Raw genomic sequence first — 24780 nt, 5'->3', positions numbered from 1 at the left:
CAATTTTGCTCGTGTGTGGGGCGCGTTACTCCAGATTCCGAGAAAATCCACGACGTGGTGTTTCGATTTACTCAGTGTCAAAAGAACTTCAACACGCACCATCAAGCTACCGGATTTTAACATTGTACCGTTACAAAATTAAAGTGGTACGGTTCCGTTGAATCAAAAGTCTGTGAAATCCAGGTTATTTCTTCTTTTGTGCCCTTAGATGCTCACTTCAGCCAGCAAGCGGTAAAGTAAGGTAAAGTGAAGTTTGTCCCGCTATACGCCATGTAGGCGTTTGGGGTGAGTGGAGGTATAGCTCCTCTCTTCCTTGACCCCGGCACTAGATGGGGGTGAGTGGTCAGCATCACGCCCCGGCCGGCTTTACCCCCGGGAAAGGACCCCGGGGTCCATTGTAGAGGAGGCTGGGTGGGCCCCAGAGCCGGTCTGGGCGCAGAGGCTAGAGGAAAAATCCTCTGCCCCCGTCGGGGATCGAACCCCGGTCGTCCAGCCCGTAGCTAGTCACTATACTGACTGAGCTATCCCGGCTCATAGCCAGCAAGCGGTAGAGACGTAAATTCTGTCGGAACTTTATGCAGTTTGTGAAACAGTGCCTTTCTTCGCCTCAGTGGGTTCGTGAGCAGGTAGAACACCCATTTCTGGACCTCTAAGAATCCACACAGTCGTGTTGACATCACTGCATCCTGCATAGCGCGCGCCGACAGTGTGCGGTCATTCACGGGGCAGGCCATGTGGACACTATTTTAACAACAGGATAGCACACGCCCACATAAACCGAATATCGTCTTGAACGTACTGCTTGATGTTTCGTAGCTGTACCCCGTCAAATCGATTTCCAGAGCGCATAGGGTGTGGGTGGCCCTGACCACCATGTTTACCGGGCATGAATCCCTGTGATTACTTCCTCTGGGGCTGCTTCAAAGATCGTGCACAGCATCAGTCCGCACACTGTTTAGGATTTGAAAGCGGAAATAAAAGCTGTAACTTAAGAGATCACAGGTCACATGTTGCGTGACAGAGTTGACAACTTTGTGGCCTTTTTACAACGAATCCACGATGTCGAAGGATCTCATGTTGAACACGTATTCACATGTAGACCACGTGAACATAGACTCTGCATGATAGTAAGTTTTCATGTGAATCTGTAATGCAGCTACACATCAAAGCATAATTTGATTTCGCTCAATTAATTTACATGTTCAGGTTTCTTATCTTTTCGTGATTATATATTTTGATATTATATAATGTAATTAATGTAAACATTAAATTACATGTTAGTTTCTCAGTATTTATATAGTTTATTTTCCAAATTATGCACTTTGGTATCTTACATTTGTGAGAATAACTATTCCGCATTCAACAAAGCAAGTTGAATATTCGCTCCGAAGTGCCAATTACAACGTAAAAAAGAAATTTAAGTCGAAATTTGGTTTTATGTTTTACAAGGATGAAAACAATCGGAAATAAGCGTCATCGAACAAATTGTGCCATATTGATTGCAGAACTGTGTCTCTGTTTGTGTAATCAATTAAATTTGTGGCTTTCAACTGTCAACCTGCTATTGCAGGAAAGGTGAAAGCTTCATCCTATTTGTTCTGGCATAGTAGGTAGTTCTAGTACATGACAGGAATGGCACATGTTCAACGACTTGGTGCTACATGTAAAAGTATTTTAGTGATAGTGAATCCAGATATAGATAAACAGTTACTATAGATTACACGGATCAAGCTCCATGCGTGATTGGATTCAGAATGAGTTAGGCAACTACGAATTTTTAAACTTTCGGTACAACTCAATAGTCTCAGTAACAGATATTTATTTCCTGCATAAATGGCTTAAGGAAATTAGTAGCCCGACATTAGTTGCAGTTGAAAATCCATCTACAATAGCAATTTCTGTCTTCCTGCAGCATCCATTAATCTCTTATTTCTATTCTGCTCTCATGTATGTCGCACTTTTGTCAACTATTTAATCCTCTTACTAACTCCTTCTGGTGTGCCCACCATAACCCTGCATGCATTTCTACTCTCTCACATGCGGTCTACATGTTCTGTGTATCTTAGCCTTTTTGACTTGATCATTGTAATTACATTTGGCAAACAGTACATTATGTCACTTTTTCCACTCTCCTACTATTTCATCCCTCTTAACTACCTAAGTAACTATATGGCTTACCGAACCCGAAGGTTCATCACCGAATTAACCAAAGCCCTCCACCGGACCCTGTCCTGGGGCAACAAAATCCAGTCGCCTTCAACTCCTATCTCCCATAGATCCCGCCTGACATTATCCTCCCATCTACGTCTAGGTCTCTCCAGCGGTCTCTTCCCCTCAGGTTTCCCAACCAGTACCCGGTGCACACCTCTTGTCCCATCCATGCGCGCTATATGCCCAGCCCATCTAATCTCATTCTTCTCGACTTAATCGCCCTGACAATACTGGGGGAGGAGTACAGATTTTTAAGCTCATCATTATGCAGTTTTCTCCACGTCCCATCGTCTTCCCTCTTAATCCCAAATATCCTCCTCAACACCCTGTTCTCAACCACCTGCAATCTATGTTTCTCCCTCTGAGTGAGAGACCATGTTTCGCAAACCATACAAAACAACAGGCAAAATTATTGTTTTGTATACCTTAATTTTCAGGTTCTTAGAAATCAGACGGGAAGACAAAATATTTTGAACCGAGAAGTAGCAAGCATTTCCAGAATTTAATCTCCTCCTAACTTCCTCATGAGTGTCATTTTGATTTGTTATTGTTGTTCCCAGATATTTGAACTTTGTAACCCTCTCAAAGGACTTATTAGCTACCCTAAGATAATTTTGCCTGCCTGTCTTCTGATGACGAGATACTAACATGTACTTAGTTTTTTATGAATTTGCTTCTAGCCCCACTTGTCTACTAGCCTCTAGTAAAACTTCTGTGTTCCTCATTATTGTATTTATGTCGTCTTCAAATAACTTATCATCAGCATATGCCAATAGCCGACATGTCCCAATCAATTTCAAACCCTCCTGCCTATCTTGGACTTTCCTGATCGCATATTCTATAGCAAAGTTAAAGAGCAAGGGAGACAAAGCATTTCCTTGTTTTAGACCGTTCTTGATGAAGAATATCTCAGATACATATTCACCTACTCGAATTTTGCTACAGGTTTCATTTAAGCACATTTTTATTAGACTCACTAGCTTCTTTGGTATACCAAATTCAATAAGAATATTATATAGCACTTTTCTCTTCAGAGAGTCATAGGCTTTTTAGAAATCTATAAGTAACTGATGTACGGTCCCACCGAACTCCCATTTTTTCTCTAGTATCTGACGAATGCAAAAGATCTGATCAACTGTTGATCTGTTTTGTCTGAACCCACACTGATGATCCCAAATAATTTCTTTCGCATATGAAGTTAATCGCTAAAATAATGTTTGATAGAATTTTGTATCAGTTTGATACCAGAGAAATTCCTGGGTAGTTACCACACAGTCTTGTCCCCCTTCTTATGAATAGGAATAATTATGGATTCCTTCCATTGCTGTGGCATCTCTTCCTTATCCCAAATAAACTGAATAAGCTAATGGATCGTCATATGCAACCCTTTGCCACCTGCTTTTATCCCTCTTAGGTACAAATATTCTTCTCAGCACCCTGTTCTCAAACACCCTCAGTCTATGTTCCTCCGTTAGTGTCAGAAATCAAGTTTCATACCCAAACAAAACTACAGGAAAAAATTATAGTCTTTAAATATATTAATCATGGGGTCCGCAGTGGCCGCGCGGTCTGAGGAGTGGGTCTTGTGCCGCTTGGTCGCAGGGACCGTGGGTTGGAATCCCACTCAAGCCATGGATGTTTTCTGTGTTGTGTTGTCCTGTAAATAGGTAGAGGCCTTGGGACGGGCCGATCCCTCGTCCAAGGAGTCCTACCGAATGTCCATAGTTCAAGCCAATTGAAAAAGTTTGGGGACCCGTAAAGGGTACCGGAAAATGTATAAACATTGTTAAAACCGGAAAAAGAAGAAATACATATTAATCATGAAGTTTTTGCATAGCAGACGAAAAGACAAATGGTTCTGAATTGAATTGTAGGAAGCATTACCCAAATTTAACCTGCTTTTAATTTCCTCAGGAACAAAATTTTGAATTGCTACTGTCGCTCCCTCATATCTCAACTTTGCCACATTTTTAAGGTAGCCGTTAGCTATCTATATGTTTCGATTTTGTCCTGGATTCTGGTGACAAGACATGAAGATATACTTAGTTTTCTCTATGTTTACTTTTAGACCAGCTTACTTATTGGCGTCATTTAGAGCTGTGGTTTTATAGTATTTATGTTATCCCCCAATAGATTTACATAGTTAGCATAGAACAAAAACTGATGTGTCCCATTCAATTTCAGTGCTACCCGGTTTGCCTGGACCTTCCTAATTGAATATTATAAAGCAAAGTTCAAAGACAACGCTTTTTCTACTTAATTTTTCTCTGTTGCCTTAGAACTTTCTGTAGGTCAGTAGTGAATCTGCAGGTTTGTAAAACTGTACTTTCTTTCACAAATCTGTATGTTGCTCACACAATTCACCATGTGCATGTTTCTTTCAGCTATCATAATGAAAACCATTAACTTTACTTAATCGTCTTTAAAACGTATTTGTAACTGTGGTATGCGGTTGCTAAATGTTCTTTAGAGAGATTTGTCATTCAAACTGTTAAAACCTTTTTTCTTACTTATAAATATTGTTAGATTTTTAAGTGCTTTTTTAATGTTTGGTCAGTGAATTAACAGTTTTATAATCTTGTCCTCACTGTTTAGTTGATAGAATTCCATCTAACAGAGACAGAGATGTTTAAAGATATATATTCTAATTATTTGGCACGAAATTTAATTTTTGTGAAGCTTTATTTACAGAAGAGTTCCGATATTTTAAAATATCAAAATGTTACAATAATAACGTTTCTGCAACAAACGTCTAACATTATAGTCAAGGTGAAACATTCTGGTCTCAAAAATAATTCATTTGTTGTTTCATATACATGGATCTGTGTAACAAAGGAAATAGGTTATACATATTTGCAACTGAACTCAGAATTATATAGACTTAAGTTCGTATTTACGTCATTAACAGAAAATAATACGTTAATAGACACGTTCAGTTGCTTGACACTCCTTAGAAGCAATGTTGGACTTACTGTTAGTTGCACAAATTATTATATACAGCAACATTGTCTCCTTAATTTAAGGTATAGACCTCCACACTTTGGATATGTTCAAAGCATCTACCGTAGGGACAATATTCGTCACAATTATATTACAAGCTGCGAAGTGTAAAAACATTTTACAACTCTTTTCACATTGTAAGTAGAATGCGTTCTAGATACTACCACATTCTACCAGAGTAAAATCCCTTCATAGAGTCTTACACATTGTCATCTAATGGAAATACCTGTTTAGCCAATTGAAACCATTTTCTTATCCACCAAAGTTGAACGAAGTTTAGTGTTATGTTGTCGATCCGGCCCAGACATCCGTCTGAAAACAAACGGAGTTTCTTAACAATCTCAGAGATGTTTTCACATACGGAGGCGACTTCCAGGAGTATAGATCGTTAATCATTTCTCCTCTTCTTCCAATGCCTCCATAATATTCGTGGAATCGTTCACCTTCAAGTTACAGATATATCAAAGTCATCACTCAGAAATGCGTAAAATAAAACACAATGTGTAGAACTGCTGGTGAAAATATAACAGCGGTTTCTGTCTTTCCCGACAGTTTTTTGCAGTTTACTTCATTGACCCAGTTTTTCATTGAGACGGTTGTGGGTGAACAAATCTGCAACAGACAACTATTCTTTTAGCAGTTTGTATCAACTTATGATTTAATATTTTACTTTCAATTCATAAAATTATTTATTTTAGAAAGCTCATAGTCTGTGTGGATTATTTAACGTAATAGGTTTTCTTAAGAACCTTCACATTCTCTCTTGCTATTGTGTAAGATTTTTACATCATTGGCAATTTGCAGACATAAGATTAGCGATCGTTCCTCATTAACTGATTTCCACCATTAAGTGCCGATTTCCAACAACAAAAATAGCATCAACAAAGGCCATAAAATAAAGCTTGATTGTTAATTAATTATTATACAGAGTGATACAAAAGGTTAGGGCCAAACTGAAGGAGCGTATAGAGGGACTCAGAGAGAATAACTTTCGAATAGGAATCAATGTCCTCCGAAGTTATCCTGAGTCAGTCGAGGCCATTGAAGGTAGGGAAGTCTGATAACATATCGCTGAAATAATTTGTTTGTAAGATTGCTAATGTAATCCTTGTATATTAATAAAATACTAAATTAAGCTATTAGGAGACCTGCAAAGTACGATTATATCAACGGGATGTTATCATGGAAATCACAAGAAAATAATTTTGTTTCTCTTCAGAAGTCCAATTAACTCCTTGCGGCAACTGAGAAATTCAGGCTCACAGAATTGAACCATCTTATCTGTATATCAGCATTGAAAACATAAGTGAGTTTACCCACCTTCAAGATGAAACTCAATCCGCCAAATAGTCTACAGGTTTTACTACGTCATTAACTCGGCCACTAGTGCATTCTGTTCTATAGCACTGTGTTGTATTCATCACTTTATTATTTGTTTTGTAATGTTTATACTTTTGATATTTGTGAAAGCCATTTCTGTCATTCCCGTCATTTCACTTTTACATAGACAACGTTGTTAATAAGGGAAAGTGGTTTAATTATGTCGCCGTAAGGAGTCGCTAGCGACAGTTGATTTTATTTTTAAATGTTTACAGTCCCGTAATAACCTTATTTATACGTAGTTGACGCCTGTAGTAACAGTTATCTGAATGAAGCTTTTAGCGTGTAGAACTATTCCTCTTCAGTAAAACCAGAAATTATACAACATTTCTTTCGATAGTTTTGGACTAAGTCCTACAAAAGGAATCCTGTAAATTCATTGTCTTTAGTTTTAGATAAATGGTTTCAATCCGATGATTACAATTGGCTCATATTAGAATAAAATATTATTTTATGTGCAACATTTTCAAAAGAACAAATATTGAGGGTGTTTGATAGCACAGCTTTGAGGAGAATATTTGGATTTAAACTAAACAAGGAAACAGAGGCATTTAAAAAATTACATGCAGAAGAAATTCACAATTCTTACACATAATGTGATATTGTTACGGTGATGAAATTGAGAAATCGAAATATGATAGAGTGTGTAAGATACTTGTGGGGAGAAATTAACATACTTTTTGTTTAGCGAAATTTCAGGAGATGGAATTGCACGCGAGAGACTTTGCGTGCTTGGGAGAATTGTATTATATAAAAAACACGGTGTGTGTGTATGTGTGTGTGTGTGTGAGAGAGAGAGTCTATCTGTGCTCAGACTGAACTGATTGGATTGTACAGAATAGAATCCTGTGCCATCTTTTGTGAATACTGTACTTAGGGAATCTTTGCTTAATTCTCAACATTTCGAAGACGTACTATGTCAATATTGTATTGGGTGTTATATACTCTCAGATACAATTGATAAATTTTGTATTATAATTTCAGTGTTGTAGAAAAGTCTATTAAAATTATCTCTGAAGTCTTATGTTCCAGTTCTCTTTCAGTGTTCTACAATATTTTCTGAACAGTACTGTAATTCAATTTTTATTCATGTTAATTTGTTGCTGTTCTGCATGCTTTTATAATACTACAGCCACTGAACCGTTCCATTGTGCGCTGGTTCGGAAACGTGAGCTTTCATCTGCGAGAACAAAAGGAAACCGTAATTTCCGAAAGACGTATTCTTAATTAATTACGTACGAATTCAACACTGGATTCTTTTGTGATGCAACATAAGCACTGAGCACTACGTCAGAGAGAGAGAGAGATGTGCCATCTTGCGATTATGAGTCTGGTATGGTCACCAGCACTTTAATTAAACTTGAACGACGCTGACCTTTGACAGAAAGCACAGAAAGACGATGTTGTGAAATAAGTTGAAATTACATTTTGTTTTGGTAGTGACAAGTTACTACTGGTCTCATATCAGAACTTCTTTACGGCACTTCTACTGCTTATTTTCTTTTTATTATACGCAGGCACAAGGATTTGTGGGAGGTATTAACTCAGAAGCAACAGCAGTTGTGAAATATTATAAGTAACGAAATACAAGAAGTGGAGTTGTTTACGAGAAATCGATAATTTCTAAGCTTGTCAACATATTCTCCGTCTCATATAGAACCCAAAATTGCATTTCTTTGTTCAGAACATTGAGCCACTAGATCCTGTTTTTAGCCAGCTGTAACTTTAAGACAAATTTGATTTTGATTTTTCCACCTGAGCCTAGATCTTTAAAGTGGTCTCTTCCAGTCAAGTTATTTTTATGTTTTTTGTACAAACATGCGTGCTACATAATTTGTTATCTTGTTATAACTGGCAGCTATATAATTCATGCTCCTCACTAATAAAAATTTCTTATGTAAGGTGCCTGAACTGAATGCATAATATAACAGCGTTTGTGTGACTGATTCTGTACCCGTCGGCTTGTTTCATTACAGAAATTATTAGATGAATTTTGGTGGAAGTCGTTAGTACTGTGTTATATGTATATTAGAAGCTGTATATTTAATTATGGTTCCTATTATTCAAATATAAACCTTGATTTACATCAAACTTAAATTTCAATTGATTTTTCAGAGTCAGTACGTAGTAAAAAAAGTATGCGTGTTATTCGGATAAACGACATGTACAGATTTCATTGATACAGTTTCCTCTAAGGTAAACATTTAATGAAAGAGTTGAAAATATATTTTCTCTTACGCAATGCAAAAAGCTTTACAGTAATACAGTTTGTTTTGAATGTAGTGAATTTTAGTATTACAGTTCACGTGAATTAATTTCTGCTGTTAACAGATTGTACAATTCTGTAATACTTCTGACTCACCCTGTATATATCTTAATATTATTTCTTATGAACTCTAAAAAGAAGCAGCAACAAAAGGGTAGACTAAATGAACTAGATTTAGACATATAATTTCACCTTAAATCAGCTAGATATAATAAAAAATTAAATCAGTAATTTTATACATTCAAACTGTAATTATTCCGAACCAGTTAATATCAGCATTAGCTGGACATAAAGCCAATGAGATATGTGCAGTCATATGTATACTGCGTTCCAGCGTTTTTGGCTGCTGAACTTTGTGAACTGGAACCTCGGAGCGATTCACTTACCAGAAGTTTGCTGGAAGTGATGGCGGCAGGCCGCGCACAGTACACTCCAAATAAAATATCACCACGGTATGTAACACAGGAAAGTCGATTTCACTACACTACATATCACTAGAAAATTAACACTGCAGAGACTATTATATAATGTTATAGTCTTCACAACTCTTCGGCCCTCTTCCGATTCTTCCAATCCTCACAGGCCATCGCTTTCTGGCATGTCACTCGATCCATCACTGCTGCCGCTGCTGTGCACTCCAATATCTTCAATTGTAATACGTTCAATAGCGTCTCCGATTATGCATTTTTGCTCTTAATAAATTTGTTATACATTCTGCCATTCCTCTTGCCCAATTTCTTCGAATCTCTGGCGACACAGATGCTTGACGTCCTTAATTTTAAATGTTGTGTTCTTGCTTGCAACCCATTGTTTTACATCTGCCCAAATAAGTTCAATGGGGTTTAAATCGGGATAGTACGGCGGAAGTCTCAGCACAGTATGTTCTTTGTCCGCCAAAATCTGATCATTCAAATGACATTTGTGCTTTGGGATATTTAATTTTATTAAATCATACAGTTGAGCATTCAACACGTTGTCACAAAATGGGATGTTTCTTTCCAGTAGCCAGGCTTTCATTTCCTCCTTCTTTGAGTAAGACGTCGGTGGTTTGTCTGTCCGAGTGTTGTGATAAGAGGCGTTATCAATTACCAGAAAGGAGACTGCAACAAACAGGTGTCATGTTGTTAACACAGGACAGTCACAAGACAACAATATCAGGCTTCCACACTGCTGCACTGACACAGACTGTACTGACCGACGGAAACTCCTTTTTTCATTGAGTGATCCGCATACTGGGTCAGTGGCCATAATCGCTGAATCGAGTTCTAACACGTTTACACAAGTTGTGAAGTCAATGAACATACTTTGGTGCAAAAATGGTTCCTTAAATCTGACTTGAACTGAAATCTGGTTATTTCATCCGAAGCAGTGCTTAAATAATGTCGGATATGTATGAGGAAGAAAAATGATATGTTGCATATTTTAAAAATCTATAGGCCTAAATAATTATAAAGAAAATGTAACATGAAGAAATTTATATTTTAGGCGGACTGACCCACGTCTTACAGTACCTACCAGTATTATGAGTGAGCAATCGCGAGCGCTTCAGCCAAAGTTTCTTCTTACTTTGGCAATTGAACGTACGCTAGATGTTAAAAGTCCGTCTTACGAAATCCTTTGAGTTCAATGCAGTCTGTGGCAACACCCCTTCGAGATCTTCTTCATAATTCATAATTAACATGAAGTGAGCCGGTCACATTGGCCGCGCCGTTTGAGGCGTGAGCTTTATGCTCTTGGACACTGGGACCGTGGTTTCGAATCCCACTCAAGGTACTGATGTTTGTCCGCGTACTCTCTGTGTTGTGCTGTCCTGTGAATCGGCAGAAGCCTTGCGGCGAACTGATCACTCGTTCAAGGAGTCCTATGCACGTAGGATAAGGAAAAGGTCCACTGGGGCTGTAGAGCTACAGGGAAAGAAAGTGAAGTGAATTCGCTTTAATAAGGTCAAATTTCGCTCTTCTTTATTAGCTTTGTTAAACCATTGGTGTGTGCCGTGGTAAAAAACTAAATAAAGTCTCCATATAATATGAATGACAAAAATAAACGTGTGTACGAACAGACCTACATAGAATTATTTGCAGTGTTGAATGAAAGGAGATTTTAAAGTTTAGTTCCATTGTCCCAGTGGTTTTCAAGGATGCAATCATAATTACCTCATGGTTACCTGCACACTGCTGGATCAGATACCCGCTAGAGTCGTCATCAAATTGCATGTTTCACTGCCATGGAGGGACTCTAACCTCTCTCCCTTAAGCGCAGCTCAAAATCACCGATACAATGTTGGTAGCTCTGCTACGCTGCAAGTTCTGAACTGACTTCACTCGCCTCCGATCCACTGTTCATGTTGCCTGCAACGTTGTGCGATTCCGCTGTGACCTTAAACTATGCATATTGGTAGCGACTAGTACAACTTGTTGCTGCCCTCACGGTAGAGCAAATACACTTCACAGATCACTGTTGACTTCCATGGATTATTAGAGGAATGAAGCTGACTGGTTTGTAACGCCGTTTAGTAATGAATATCCTGATGGATGCATCAAGGACCTCTGAAACGCTGAAAAAATCTTCTACCAGACTATATAGCTAGAAAACAGCCATATGCGTTCTCACCGCCTTGAGAACCTAAAATTCTTTTCAATGGGGGAATGTTGCTCTCAGGCAATATGGGACCACATTTCATCTGTGCATAATTTAACATTGCACCATCGCACTACGCACTTTTTAAATATTGTATATTAATTTATTTGTTTGTATTACCCTTACATTCCATAATTTCAAACGTTTGTCGGAAACAAACTGAATACGTGTGGTACGTACTGGAGTTAAGCAGCAAATTTTCCGAATACTCATAAGCAGATGTGTGTGGGATTGAAAGAGTGGACTGAAATGTGAGACTGGTATGTGAGACTGGTATTCTCACGGCCGTGATGATGATAATATTTTACTTCTGGATTATGATACCTTATATTCTCGTACGTGGATACAGGGACACTTGGTTTTCCCCGGTTTTTGTAAACACCGATACACGGATTATGATTATGCGGATAATATAATACCCGTGTAAAGAGACATACGTTTTCACAGATACTTCTGTACGTATAACCATGTTTAAGGATTCATCTTGTCACGGTTACGCGGTTAGTGTGGTTGTACAGGCATTTGGTAAATCTTTGAAAGCGGGACGTTCTATTGAAAACGTATTGGAGGGGACTGGGCGGAATTCGAAACCCTAGCGTAAGAATTATGTGAGCCACAAAACCAACTACGAGTGGCGTGTGCGGTTTCGTTTTTCCTACTTTTGGAATATATCATACACTTAGATTTGTAATGGTAGCTTGGTGCTTTGACACTCCGTACAATATAGTGCAGCATCATGGCCCTGTTGATTTAATCAGCAAACGTCTCTGAAATGGCAGTAAATCTCTACCAAAGTACACGGCGCTGGGTCCCATCTTCAGTGTTTGCTTACATATACTTATATGTACGGTAGTTTGCATTGAAAGAATTAGTGATTTTATTCCAAATACGAACAGTACCGTAAAGATCAAAGTGTAAGTTAGCGCTATTGCTTATATTAACTTAACAAGTAACCTACCGAACACACGTCTAGCACTGATCCGTGGAGTAAACACACACGTTACGTTACACCTACATTTATGTAACTATTTTTGTATAAGCCGACTCACCATGTAGATTGTTTTGTCACAGGATCCAGTAATTTTTCTCTGACACACTGTATTAATTTCTCTCAAAGACGAAATATGAGTCCCTAACATTAGTTGCTCAGAAACTTTGTCATTTTCTTACTTATTACTGATATACAACTAAAGCGTAAGTTGCTTACATATATAAAAGACGTATTCAGTCATGGGTGCAGATACACGTTTGGTCCTATACGGTATATACGTGTAAAAGTTTTCCATTGCTTGAAACACGTTTCAGATAATAAACGTGTTTCCGTTCACACGGATAATAAGAAGCGTAATACACAGATACCAACGTTTAGAAAAAATATAGCGTCTCCGTCTTCAGCTTTGGCTCAAACAACCGGTGGTGTAATACCCATAGACGAGGGTGGACGGATCACCCTGTCATGATGTCGGTTATGCACGACGTTTGGAAAATGACGATAAGGCAGGACACTTTTTACGTAGGGGATCAGAGAAGACTGACTGCAATCATAAACTAGAGGGAATGGAACAACTAAGACGGACCTCTCTATACAGACCAACTTGAAAAAGTAATCCTATATATCGTATAACATAACAATGAAGGGTGGTTGAAAGTTTAGTGGCAAATTGATACTGTCAAAACATGAAAGTATGACGCTAGAAGTGCAATTTCCGAACTGACAGTAATGATTATCTACAACCTTATACCAATACCAAAAACCAAGTTGCTATGGCGCCTAACATTTTCATAGTTGTGCCTAGAATTTCTGATTATTTGTATATTTTTGCATGTTGTTATGTATAATTTATAAATTCGCATAATGTATTTTCAATTCCATACTATAATTTGCAGATTTATGTGAATGATATTTCCATTTCTGATAAGAGTCCTGTCTGCTGTGTTTTGGAGGTGACACCTACATTTTCAGAAAAATGGTACAGCCCTAATTATGGGACACCTAACAAGTTAACTTTTTTGTTATTTAAACAATATGTAATATCGCCAGACCATTTGCTTCCAACTTTTGCAATATTCTTTAAACTCATAGACCTTTCTGTAGCTGTGAACTCCTTTGATACTGAATTATCTCTAGTGGTCTATCGTTAGTTTCTATCAACGAGTACTTTTTTCAGTGTGAAACATAACGTAATATTGAGGCTACTAAAATTTTGTCCCTTTGAAGCACAAAGTTAATCTAAATAAAAAGCTTATTTAAAATCCAGTTACTGTTGAAAACATGATAAATACAACGCCTCTCGTTTCGTTAATGCTGTTTAGAGAAATAATCCCAATTTTAAAAATCATACAAAACTCATGGATACACACGAGTTCAAAATGAAGATTTATGCAATGTTACATCAGGTTCTACATTTACTGATAACTGTGTTTTTAAGGGTTTTGACCATATTCCAATGTGTTCGTTGATGACACGCATTTCAGTCTTATATAAAATGCAGAATTTTTCAAAAATATGGCAGTTTTACATTCCACTCCATCATATGCTGACTTCTCACAAATCTTATAGGAAGGAGCACGTTTTGTGGAAACATTTATTATTTCTTTATGACTGCTGTAAACCGATATTACCCGTTTCTCGTATTTGATCGCAATAATACCGGAATCAAGTTACCTGTACTGAAGTCCGGAGATGTGACAGAGATTATTTACGACATAAATGTTCATTTCACTTTTAGAGCCTAGTATAATGGCACTGGAACACCAAGAATTGACTAGCCTACTAACATTATCTTTTTATTTCCGCGCCTGACAATAAATTTAGACTCATTAAATTTCATTGTATGGACGAAACTTGCTGACAGGTGCCAGAGACTGGGAATAGAGCAGAATCTTTCTTTCTGATAATCAGACAGACTATATGTCTGCAGGTTATGGCGCGGCTTTCAAACTGTGCTATATTCTAATATCACGAATGAAATGTGAAAGGAAACAGATTCCACTAAGTCCGCTTATGAATTCGTGAAGTTCAGTGTGAACTGCATCCGCCGCTTTGCACAAGTCGTTTAGAATTCTAATTCTTGCCACACATGATTAAAACATTTGGAGTCTTGTCTTTGTCTATTGGCGACTTATGATGAGTGATCAATTTACAGTTTTATGCGTTGTTTACATAGTGTGAACAAAATTAACCATCTTCCTATTAAATACTAGTGGAAAATTCCTGTTGTGGTTTATCATGAGATGATATATACCTTCATCCCTTACCCCTTTCTTCCTTTCCTTTATCTATTCTGCACCTTTGTCTCCTTCCCACCTATTTCCCATATTCCGTTTCCATTCTCTTCAAATTGGGAAAAAAGAACAATAAAATATATAAAATTTTCCGTCACCTATATTAGAAACACTTCCGAAAATTATCATCATTTAATAGCTACAACATTGAGGCACATAGAAACACTACATAGAACTCGGTTAGTCATGTATTACAAACTTAGTCTAAGTCATATTGGTCAATATATGTATGACTTTTGTTAGGATTTTCTGTAATTAATGAAATTCTTATTGTCTAAAAACAAATTGTATCCTGGTGTAAGTAGATTTACTGAACTATGAAAAGTTATAAGAAAGGAAATGTGTCAAGAGTGTTTATCTGGAATGAATTTGTTTAATCATGCATTAGTGCTTATTTTCACTTTATCAGTTCCGTCAATTAACATATATTTGTGCAAGTGGTGTGATTAATTCATTCCATTTTTGTTGTGTGAATGGGGCAAAAAATTTAACGCTTTACTTTATTCTAACAGAGTAGAATATTATCTGAGACTGATAATCGATACGAGTTCCCCAAGGGGTAATTTTCTGTCCTGCCATCAAATTTACTGAGCTCATCCAATTAAAAAAAAACGTAATTACAAAACGAATTTCTTTCCGTAATCTTTTCACTTAATTAAAGTGAAGTGGAACGTTTTTGCCCTTCAGGTTCGTCGGTTGGTGACTAGATATAAACGTGGAAGTTTGCAATAACCGTAACTTCATTATGTTGTATTAAAACTTCTACATTTATTTAGGCAAAACGTTGTCGGGAGAATTACCTTCAAACTCCATTACATTTCTGTGTGTTGAGGTTATCAGGAGTTATGACTACAGTTCTATAAATATAAAATATAATGATTAGTTTTAGTTTGAACATTTCCACTTTTACGAATCCCAACAACGTCAGATTTTTCAAGTACAATCTCAATAACAATTGTAGTTTTATCGCAAGGAATTAGTTTGCAGTTCCTAACCAGTTGTTCTATTTCAGACACCTTTACTCTAAAGAAAAATATTTTCGTTTTGCAGTTTGTTGTGTGCTCATAATTTATATGAAATAAAAATAACTGCTTGCAACTAGTACGAGGTGCGATCGGAAAGTTTCTAGACTGTGTCAATAGAGGGCGAACCGGATGTAGTACGAGCTTCTGCCGCTAGGGGGTGCTGCCTACATTCATAGTGAATCAGTGTGCCAGCCGGCATCATCGAATTAGCATTTGTTTCTTAGTTACCGGCGTTTTGGTAGTGCATTACACCGACCCTCCTGCGATTTCGGAATGGCGTGTGCATCAAATTTTGCCAAAGACTCGCCAAAACGGCTACGGAAACCTATGAAATGCTAAAGCAAGCATTTGGGGAGTCTGCAATGGGTCGTGCACAAACTTTTGTGTGGCATTCACGTTTTAAAAATGGCCGAACTTCTGTCGATGATGACGAGCGTTCTGGACGACCATCTTCGAGCACAACGCCCGAAAATGTTACTAAGATTCGGCAGGCCATTCACGAAGATCGACGTCGTACCATCAACGACTTGTGCGACATTGTTGGGATAGGTTATGGGACCTGTCAGCTGATTCTAAAGGAAGAACTCCACATGCGACGCATCGCAGCCAAGTTTGTGCCAAGGTTCCTGTCTGAGGACCAGAAGCAGAATCGACTTCTCGTTTGTCAGGAGCTCAAAGATCTTGCCGCATCGCCGGATTTAGCTCCGTGTGACTTCTTCCTCTTCCCAAAGATGAAAATTCAGCTAAAGGGAAGGAGATTTGAGACGATAGAAAAGATTCAGGCAGAATCGCAGATGGTGCTTGACAGGCTGAAAAAGAAAGATTTTCAGGGATGCTTCCAGGTTTGGCAGCGGCGCTGGGATCGTTGTGTTCACTCCCAGGGGAACTACTTCGAGAGTGATGGATGAATTTAATACCTGAGATAAGTGTACGGGTTTTTATAGGCGCAGTCTGGAAACTTTCCGATCGCACCTCGTATAATATATTACCTGGCAACACTGATGGATCGTAAACAATACAAAACACAGCACAATAACGTTTCGAACGCTTTGTATTTTTAATACATACAAATTCCTTATGTTCACTATGAGTCACATAGTGGAAGATGTATATTACCATCATCTTATTTAAACGAATTGTTTTATTTAATACGCAGATGCATTTGGAATCCAAACGGAAAAAAGAAACACAACGAGCATCCTTAAAATCCATATATTGTAATGACTCTTCACGATAAATAATTGTGGTTATTCAAATAATGCACATTTCTTGGTTATGAAATTGTGTCTAGAAAGCACAAGCTTATTATTCTGCCGTAAGAAACACTGCGTCATAGCAGTGGAGTGTTATATTTGTGCAGAACTGCAAAATTCATTGAAAGCTTCCAGCGTTTTAATTTGGACGAGAGCACTGACCCTCCCGCAAACCGTTAGGACGTTAATACCATTGAAAGGATGCTTGACATTTTAATTTAACAGAAATTTCATTATTTGTAGTTGAAATCGTAGAATTAAGACTGCTGACGTTGAAATAATTATCTGATATGCAATACATCGATAAAAATTATTACGTCTTGCAACTGAGGCAGTGTTGCAGTTGCTATTCTGTTGTATTTCTAGGAAGAAAATTTTGACTATGAGGTTGTAGTTACTGAGAACAATGATCTTTTAGAGCCACTTTTGGGATACTGGCGGGGTAACTTCACTGATGAAACAATACAAATATGGAGTTTTGGTTAGAAAAAGATCTTCTACTTCTGTTGAATTGATTCATAATTACTGTTACAGAAAGCATACCGTGCATTGAACAACGTATTTATCTTACTTACTCTGAATCTGTATCTCTAACCAGCAGGACGCAATTGAAAAATTTTATAGACTCTTGGGGAATTTTGGTACAGAATGCTGTGCAAATTATGGCATCCCATCAGCTCGGAGCCTCATCACAAGTTGCGCCATAATTAAGCGAGACTGTCATTAGGACACATGCTTCCGTTTCAAATATTTAATTGCGCACTTGCTGGGAATGTCATGAGTCTGTATGAATGTTTTCCTTATCCCTATTATTATTATTATGAATTGTTTAATTGGTCCACAAGCAGCCAAAAACTTCAGGCGTGTTGCCGTCATAACTCCGATGCTTGCAGCCCAGATGAAACTGTAGTCACGGCTCGAACCACGAGATGGGCGGCTACAGTGAGTTGGGGTCGTGAGCACGTAGTAGTCGGAGCGACCCAAGAAGCACGGCCTTTTGCATCCGGCTGAGTAATGCTTCAGCGTTACGCTGGCATGCCGGAATGAGCTTGATGTTAGCCAGCAGTGACGACTTGACTCCTCCAAGAACTCCAATTATAAGGACGATTAATTTGACAGTGAATCCTGGGTACAGCTGTCTTAGCTCAAACACAAGGTCTTGATACTTGGTCCGTTTTTCAGTCTCCTTCACAACTATGTTGGTTTCAGCCGGGGCCGAAAACTCGATGACATACATGGTGCATCCAGAGGTATCGATGAGAACGATGTCAGGTTTAGTGGCTGTTAACTGCCTGGTAGTGGGGAACGAATAGTTCCAATAAATTTTACATTTGTCGTTCTCAACGACGGACTCAATGTCCCCAGGAGCGTACGGCAAAACGGGTGTCTTATCTATGCCGTAAAAGTGTCTCAGGTGGTAATAGAGTATACGTAAAGCAGCGTTATGTCGATGAATGTAGGCGCAGCTGGCATAATGTTTACATGCCGACAAAAGATGCATCAACGTCTCTGGTTGCATTCGGCATGCCCTGCAGACAGTATCCGCTACCCCCACACCCATCACCATTCGGCGGTACACAAGTGTGTTTACAACACCATCTTGGAACGCTAAGATGAAACCCTCGGTTTCAGACTTTAGTCCAGCCGACCGTAGAAAGGCGAACGCCAGGTCTTTTGACAAGCCCATTTTTTCTACATTTTTGAAGAAGGCCCCATGCATGGGTTTATCTGCATGTTGCTTGAGCAACAAAGTTTGCTCGGCCTTCTTAACAGTGCCCTTGAATTGATCTGACGTCAGTGTCAAGAGGGGCAACTGTCTTCGCTGTACAACTGAGCTGGTGTCGAAGTCAAATCCGAGGTCATTTACTGCTCTCTTTGCCGCCTGAAATATAAACGCCCCTACACCCGCAGACTCATGCGAACATACGAATGTCAAAAGGGGGTCAGAGCTATTAATGATGGAATGAGCTGTGCCCAGAACTATCCTGTTGTGAAGATTCTCCAGACCCAAGAGACCTCTACCGCCAAGATGACGCGGGAGGTATATGCGTTGGACAGAAGATTTAGGGTGAAGACTTCGGTGCATGGTCATCATTTTTCTGGTGGCCCTGTCCAGGTTTTTCAACTCGTTAACTGTCCACTTCATTGCTCCAAAAGTATAGAGCAGGATCGGAACAGCAAGCATGTTGGTGGCAGTGACTTTGTTTCTACCAGAGAGCTCGAAACTCCAAATCTGTCGTAGGGTGTGTCTATACTTGCTGCACAGAGCCTCTTTGACCTTGGAGACATCTTGGACGTGACTCTCACTCACACCAAGATATGTATAGGACTCTTCGGCATCAAGATGGTGTATGATGCTTCCGTCCACGAGTTGCACGTCTTCGCCGAAATCCCTATTTCTTCCCCTTTTCAAATGCAGAACTGCACACTTGTCCAATCCAAATTCCATGCCGATATCCTGAGTGTATACTTGCACGGTGTTCAGTGCACTTTGAATGCCACTGTCGCTGGCAGCATAAAGTTTTAAGTTATCCATATAAAAAAGGTGTGTGACTTTGTGCCTACGGATGGACGGTGCACCGCACATGTAGCCACGCTCACGTCTTAGCACAACGGAAAGAGGAAGTAGCGTGATGCAGAAAAGAAGAGGGCTCAAGCTGTCACCTTGAAACACTCCGCGGTGGTAGCATACCAACTCGGTTGACACTACACGCTTCCCAGATGTTAGAATGAAGCGCGTTTTCCAGAGCGGTAGTAGATTTTCAATGCATTTCACTATGTCAGGTTGGACTTTCAGCACTTTGAGCAAAATGACAATTAGCTCATGAGAAGTTGTGTCAAAAGCTTTTTTGTAGTCCACTCAGGCCATTGACAGGTTGCGCTTATTATTATTATTATTATTATTATTATTACTTTGTTAATCAACTAAAACAAGGCTGCCAGCCTCAGTAGTCACACTACCTAAGACAAGTTCAATTTCGGACTGCTCGGAAGCTGGGGTGGCGGGTTCGATGGATCTACTCAAAATTCTCTTTCCTCGTACTTCTGTGTAGTGTTTTCCTATGTCATTAGAGGCCATGTGACTGGCCTATTCTCCGTCCAGCGAGTCCTACGAAGTATCCAAAACGACTTCATAACTTCAGAAGTCAGTTGCGTATTGTAGTTTCGTAGAAATTGTCCGACGTATCAGAGGTGCCTTCTACAAGGCGCAACAAACTATGACGCAGCCATCTTTAATTTTGTGTTGAAACAGAACAGCGGGCTTAATTCGTATAGAAGGATTAAGATTAAAAATTAATGTAAAGCGATTCAACGCAAATAGGCAAAGAAGGAGTTGTGTTGGTGACGATAATGATGAAATGGTATACACGGTATAGAATGATTGATTCATTGTTGTCATTTTGTTTTACGAGCTTTCATACGTACAGATATTGACATATGTCGACAGTCTTACTTTGAACTATACTACTGTATAATGTTTTCTACACACAATCCGAACAGTCTGACACGTGTGACAGCTCTAAATGACTGTTAGCATTCGTTGTGAAGAAGCGTACTATGGAACCAAATACAGACTGAATAATTAGTTGTATTAATATAACTTTTTGTCTAATGAAAGGAAATATCATTGTGTAAAATACATGTTTTGCTTATTGTGACGGAAAATGAAATATTATAGACAGCTCAGTGTGTGCTGAGCACTTACCAAAGGTTTGGCGTATAAATAATGTAATTATCAGTTTCTCGCGCATAAAAGAACTGTGAAAATAAAACATATAGGCGAAGAATAGAATTTTTTATTCTTTACTTAACATTGCGAACATTTAGACATCAATGAGAAACTTTTCATATTTTATTATTACAATTTTATGTACCGTATAAGTAACCATTCTTCTGCCCTACACTCTAATTACGCTTGTCAATTTGACCTCCTTAAAGCTTTCGGTCAGTGCAGGCTGAACTTGTTCTTACACAATTAATTAATTTCACAATCATGATTGGCTTCAGTTCTTACCTTCAATTTAAGACTGATCATTGGCCACACCCACAACGTTCTGTTTCTTACGCCGTATTTATAGGTTTTAAATTATCTGATTTTTAAATTCTAGTACCGAAAGGTATTCTACGGAATTATGCATAAAATCTACTGTAATACGTATATATAGACTATGGAAATACCTATATGACCCACGCATAGATCCTTGCGTCAGTTGGCGCGCACGCACAGTCACACACACACACACTTACGTAACATGCCATTTATATTTAAGTCTTTACACCTGATGATGAGATGGTTCGGTTGAAACACGTAAGTAGATGGCAAATAACTGTTACTGTGTAAGAGTTTTGCAGGTGGTTTTTGTAATGTATTTCATATTAGCTCAAAAACGGAGCTTGAACTGCCTTTAATTTCGGTAAATAAACTACACTTACGAAGGACTTGTTTATATGAAAAATTGCGAAACCATTTTATCACTTCACTATTTCCTTATAGTTTTACTTTTAAGAGGACCGTCAAATTCTGTATTTACAGTTTAGGCGTAATATTCGTTGACCTCTAAGAAAATCTTTTATTTTAGGGTCACAACTGCAAGATTCAGGATAAGGCCAACCACAGTGATCGATCGCGCGGTGACAGTTATTAGTGTCGTGTGTTGGAAACCAAAGAGAGGCATGAATGTTTGACCTCGTCTTTCTGCTTTGTGCTGTCCTGTGTAGTAGAGGCATTACGTGGAACTCATCACCTATTGAATGATTTGTGGATAACATCTAAAACGATTCATAATTTTAGCAGCGTTTACTGAATTGAAAGAGACTATAAGTAGAAAGAACAGAAGAGGACGATTCAAGGTTGGTTTAACAATTAATTTCCAGGCCTGACTTCTCATAATTCGGTCCAGAAATTTGGTAGGTCAGAGTGGGAAAATGACGGACAACTCCAGATAATATTAGACCAAGGAATGACGCCGACCCCTGTACGTGCGTCACTCACATATCAGAAAACGCTTGATTTGTATGTACAAGTCCACTTCTGTATCACCTGCCTAAAAAACATATATAACAGGTCCCAGTCCGAGAAAAGGATGGAAGGATCTGTTCATAATATGTCGCCAACCTCCTTTAAAGGAGACGGCGTAATAAAGAAGAAGTACGTACAAGTGACAGGTTATGACTCTATTCGCTGTATCACAGAGCGTAAATCTTATTCAAAATGTATGAACAGTGGATATTCGAGCGGTAAAATCCCCTAAGTTTTAAATAATGAATGACCTGGAACTGTTAGTTGCAATTTACCTAGACTCTGAATTGCAAACTAGTTTGGTAGGATCAAATTGAATTCTCTCCGGTTCAAACCGTACAAAAAGAACATTCTATTTTGTGAGTGTATCTGATAAAGTAGCCTGACGTGGAATGCTATTTCCATTTTGCGATATTTCAAGTGCGCAGATATTTCGAAGTTCAGTGCCCCTTTTTCTCTCTATATTAGTGTCCAGTAGGAATGGTGCCCGTTGTAATCATGACATAATTAGTGACTACACGAGTCAATGTTAGTTTGGAACCAACGAACAGTTTCAAGTCTATTTTCTTAGAGGATAGGATTAAAATAAAACGACGTTTTAGTGCAGACTGAGAAAACTGTGGTACGACAAGAAAGTTTTGTTTGTTATTAAAGAAACATAAATGTTAATATTGATATGTAAGAATTAAGCTCATAAATAATCTGCGAAAATTTAATTTCGATTGCTGAGTTATAAAGTAAGAAACGTTTTGAGTACTGAATCTGTCCTCGTCTTCAGAGGCCCAGTGACTGAGATTAGGTAATTCTAACGGACGTCACACAGTTGGTGCCACTTGACTTCAAAACGCTTCAAACTAAAACTGTAAAAATGAAATTTAGTGTTGACATGAAACGGTTAAGAATTTCATTGAATGAAGTCACATTAGCAGAAGGGAACACATCTGAATCTAAAACAAATTTATATCAACGAATTTCAATTAAAAATCATCCAGGCAAACACAATTAAACAAACCTGTCACACATCGACCATACCGATCTACTGGCATTACCATGTCCTGACATAATATATGTCCAGGTCTACTGAACTTTATCTCAGAACCGGATTCAAAATGTGTACATTTACTGCATTCAGGCAAACCGTGCAGTAGATATTTGCAGTAGTTCTTAATGCGCTGATGATCATGGGACAGCTCAAGGGAAGAAGCACCTGTCTGCGTTCCCCCACGAAAGCCAAAGGCTTGGAATACGTGAATGCTTTAGTGAACAAGCTAACAAGTTCGATGCAGCCGCGTAATGATGCCAGACGCAAGAAAGACCCCAAAGCAGCTGTTTGAGTGGAAATGGACTGTTACGTATCACGACATAAATAAATCAATACAGCAAGAAAAGCAAGGACAAACATTGTTTAAAACAACGCAACGCACAAGTCGAAATATAACGAACGGTTCCAGGCATACTGTCATAAACAATAAATCTAATACCTGAAGCCGTTCTTCCAGAAGAACGAAATTTTAAAGATAGAAAGCCCATGAATCTTAAATTTAGTTCAATTTAGACTCCAAAGGAAGAGACGTTCCACAGTATATCAGTGTAGCTACGGGTATGAAGGAAATTATTTTCTGAACCTAGGTATTTTAAAGAAGTTAGTGTTAACCAATATGTCTGGAAAATATCTCTTTGAATAATTTAGACCACGCACTTAGACACATAAACAGGCCTACATATTTTACTTCTCGTTTACTATGAAGATTCTGTCCAATGTTACAAGGGAAAGTGATACTAATAACACTACTCATTCAAGTCATACTGCTCATTTGATATATTACAATTACGAAAACTGACGTCTCTGTATTTAAATTATATATTTAGGCAATAAATACTCCGAAGGGGGGTTAGTTTAGTTTCTTACTCAAGATTTTAAAACCCAACCAACACTTTCTGCCGAATGACCTTGATAGACGAAAGGAGCCTTGCTCTAGTTAATTAAAATTAGCAATATTTTCCAATCGTATATTTTATATATAGAGGAGACCACGGCAGAACGGGGCCTCGGAGCAGAACTGGGTATCGGCTTAATTTCGTCTGAAATGCGTTGAGATCTATCGGGACCGGGTAAAATACCATTAGCATACAGCACAGGGTCATGTCATGTGAGTCAGCGCCATTTTGTGGTTACAGTTTCTGAAATAATCACCCATGCTAGATTTTGCTCCTACAATTTACAATTTTTTCTCAACTTACAGTGAAAGTAAGACCTATTCATTATTCATATCCACTTTGTTGATTGATGTATGTTACAAAGTGTTTTCTTGAGAGTTTTAAAACACATTATATTTATTTATTTTCATGATGTCCTTTTTGGTAGAGCAATCCTAATTTGAAAGAGTACACACTGGGCAGGATGGGGTACCCAGAAAAGAGGATCAAATGACAATTGCCTGTAATGTGGCGAAATCTGTTCGCAGTCTATTGAAGGGTAGATCCGGTATTAGTCTTGCTTGAAATGGGCAGGTGTTGATAGTCACGATGATGAAGAGGTGCGCATGTGTGATGTTTGCATTAGGCCTAAGTAGATTTCAAATTTGTAAAGTTTCGACATATTACATTGTATACTAAATCATTTTTATATCCTAAGTTGTAACTATTTGATAATCTGTGTCTTCTTGCAACTTTTCAAACATATATCAAACATATTCCGTCTTG

The sequence above is a fragment of the Zootermopsis nevadensis genome, unplaced genomic scaffold (genome assembly GCF_977971745.1).
Source record: "Zootermopsis nevadensis isolate Lab colony 2312 unplaced genomic scaffold, Znev_1.0 Znev_ptg000001l, whole genome shotgun sequence".
Lineage (NCBI taxonomy): Eukaryota > Metazoa > Arthropoda > Insecta > Blattodea > Termopsidae > Zootermopsis > Zootermopsis nevadensis.
The sequence above is the reverse complement of the archived record's forward strand: the minus strand, read 5'-3'. Positions refer to the sequence as shown.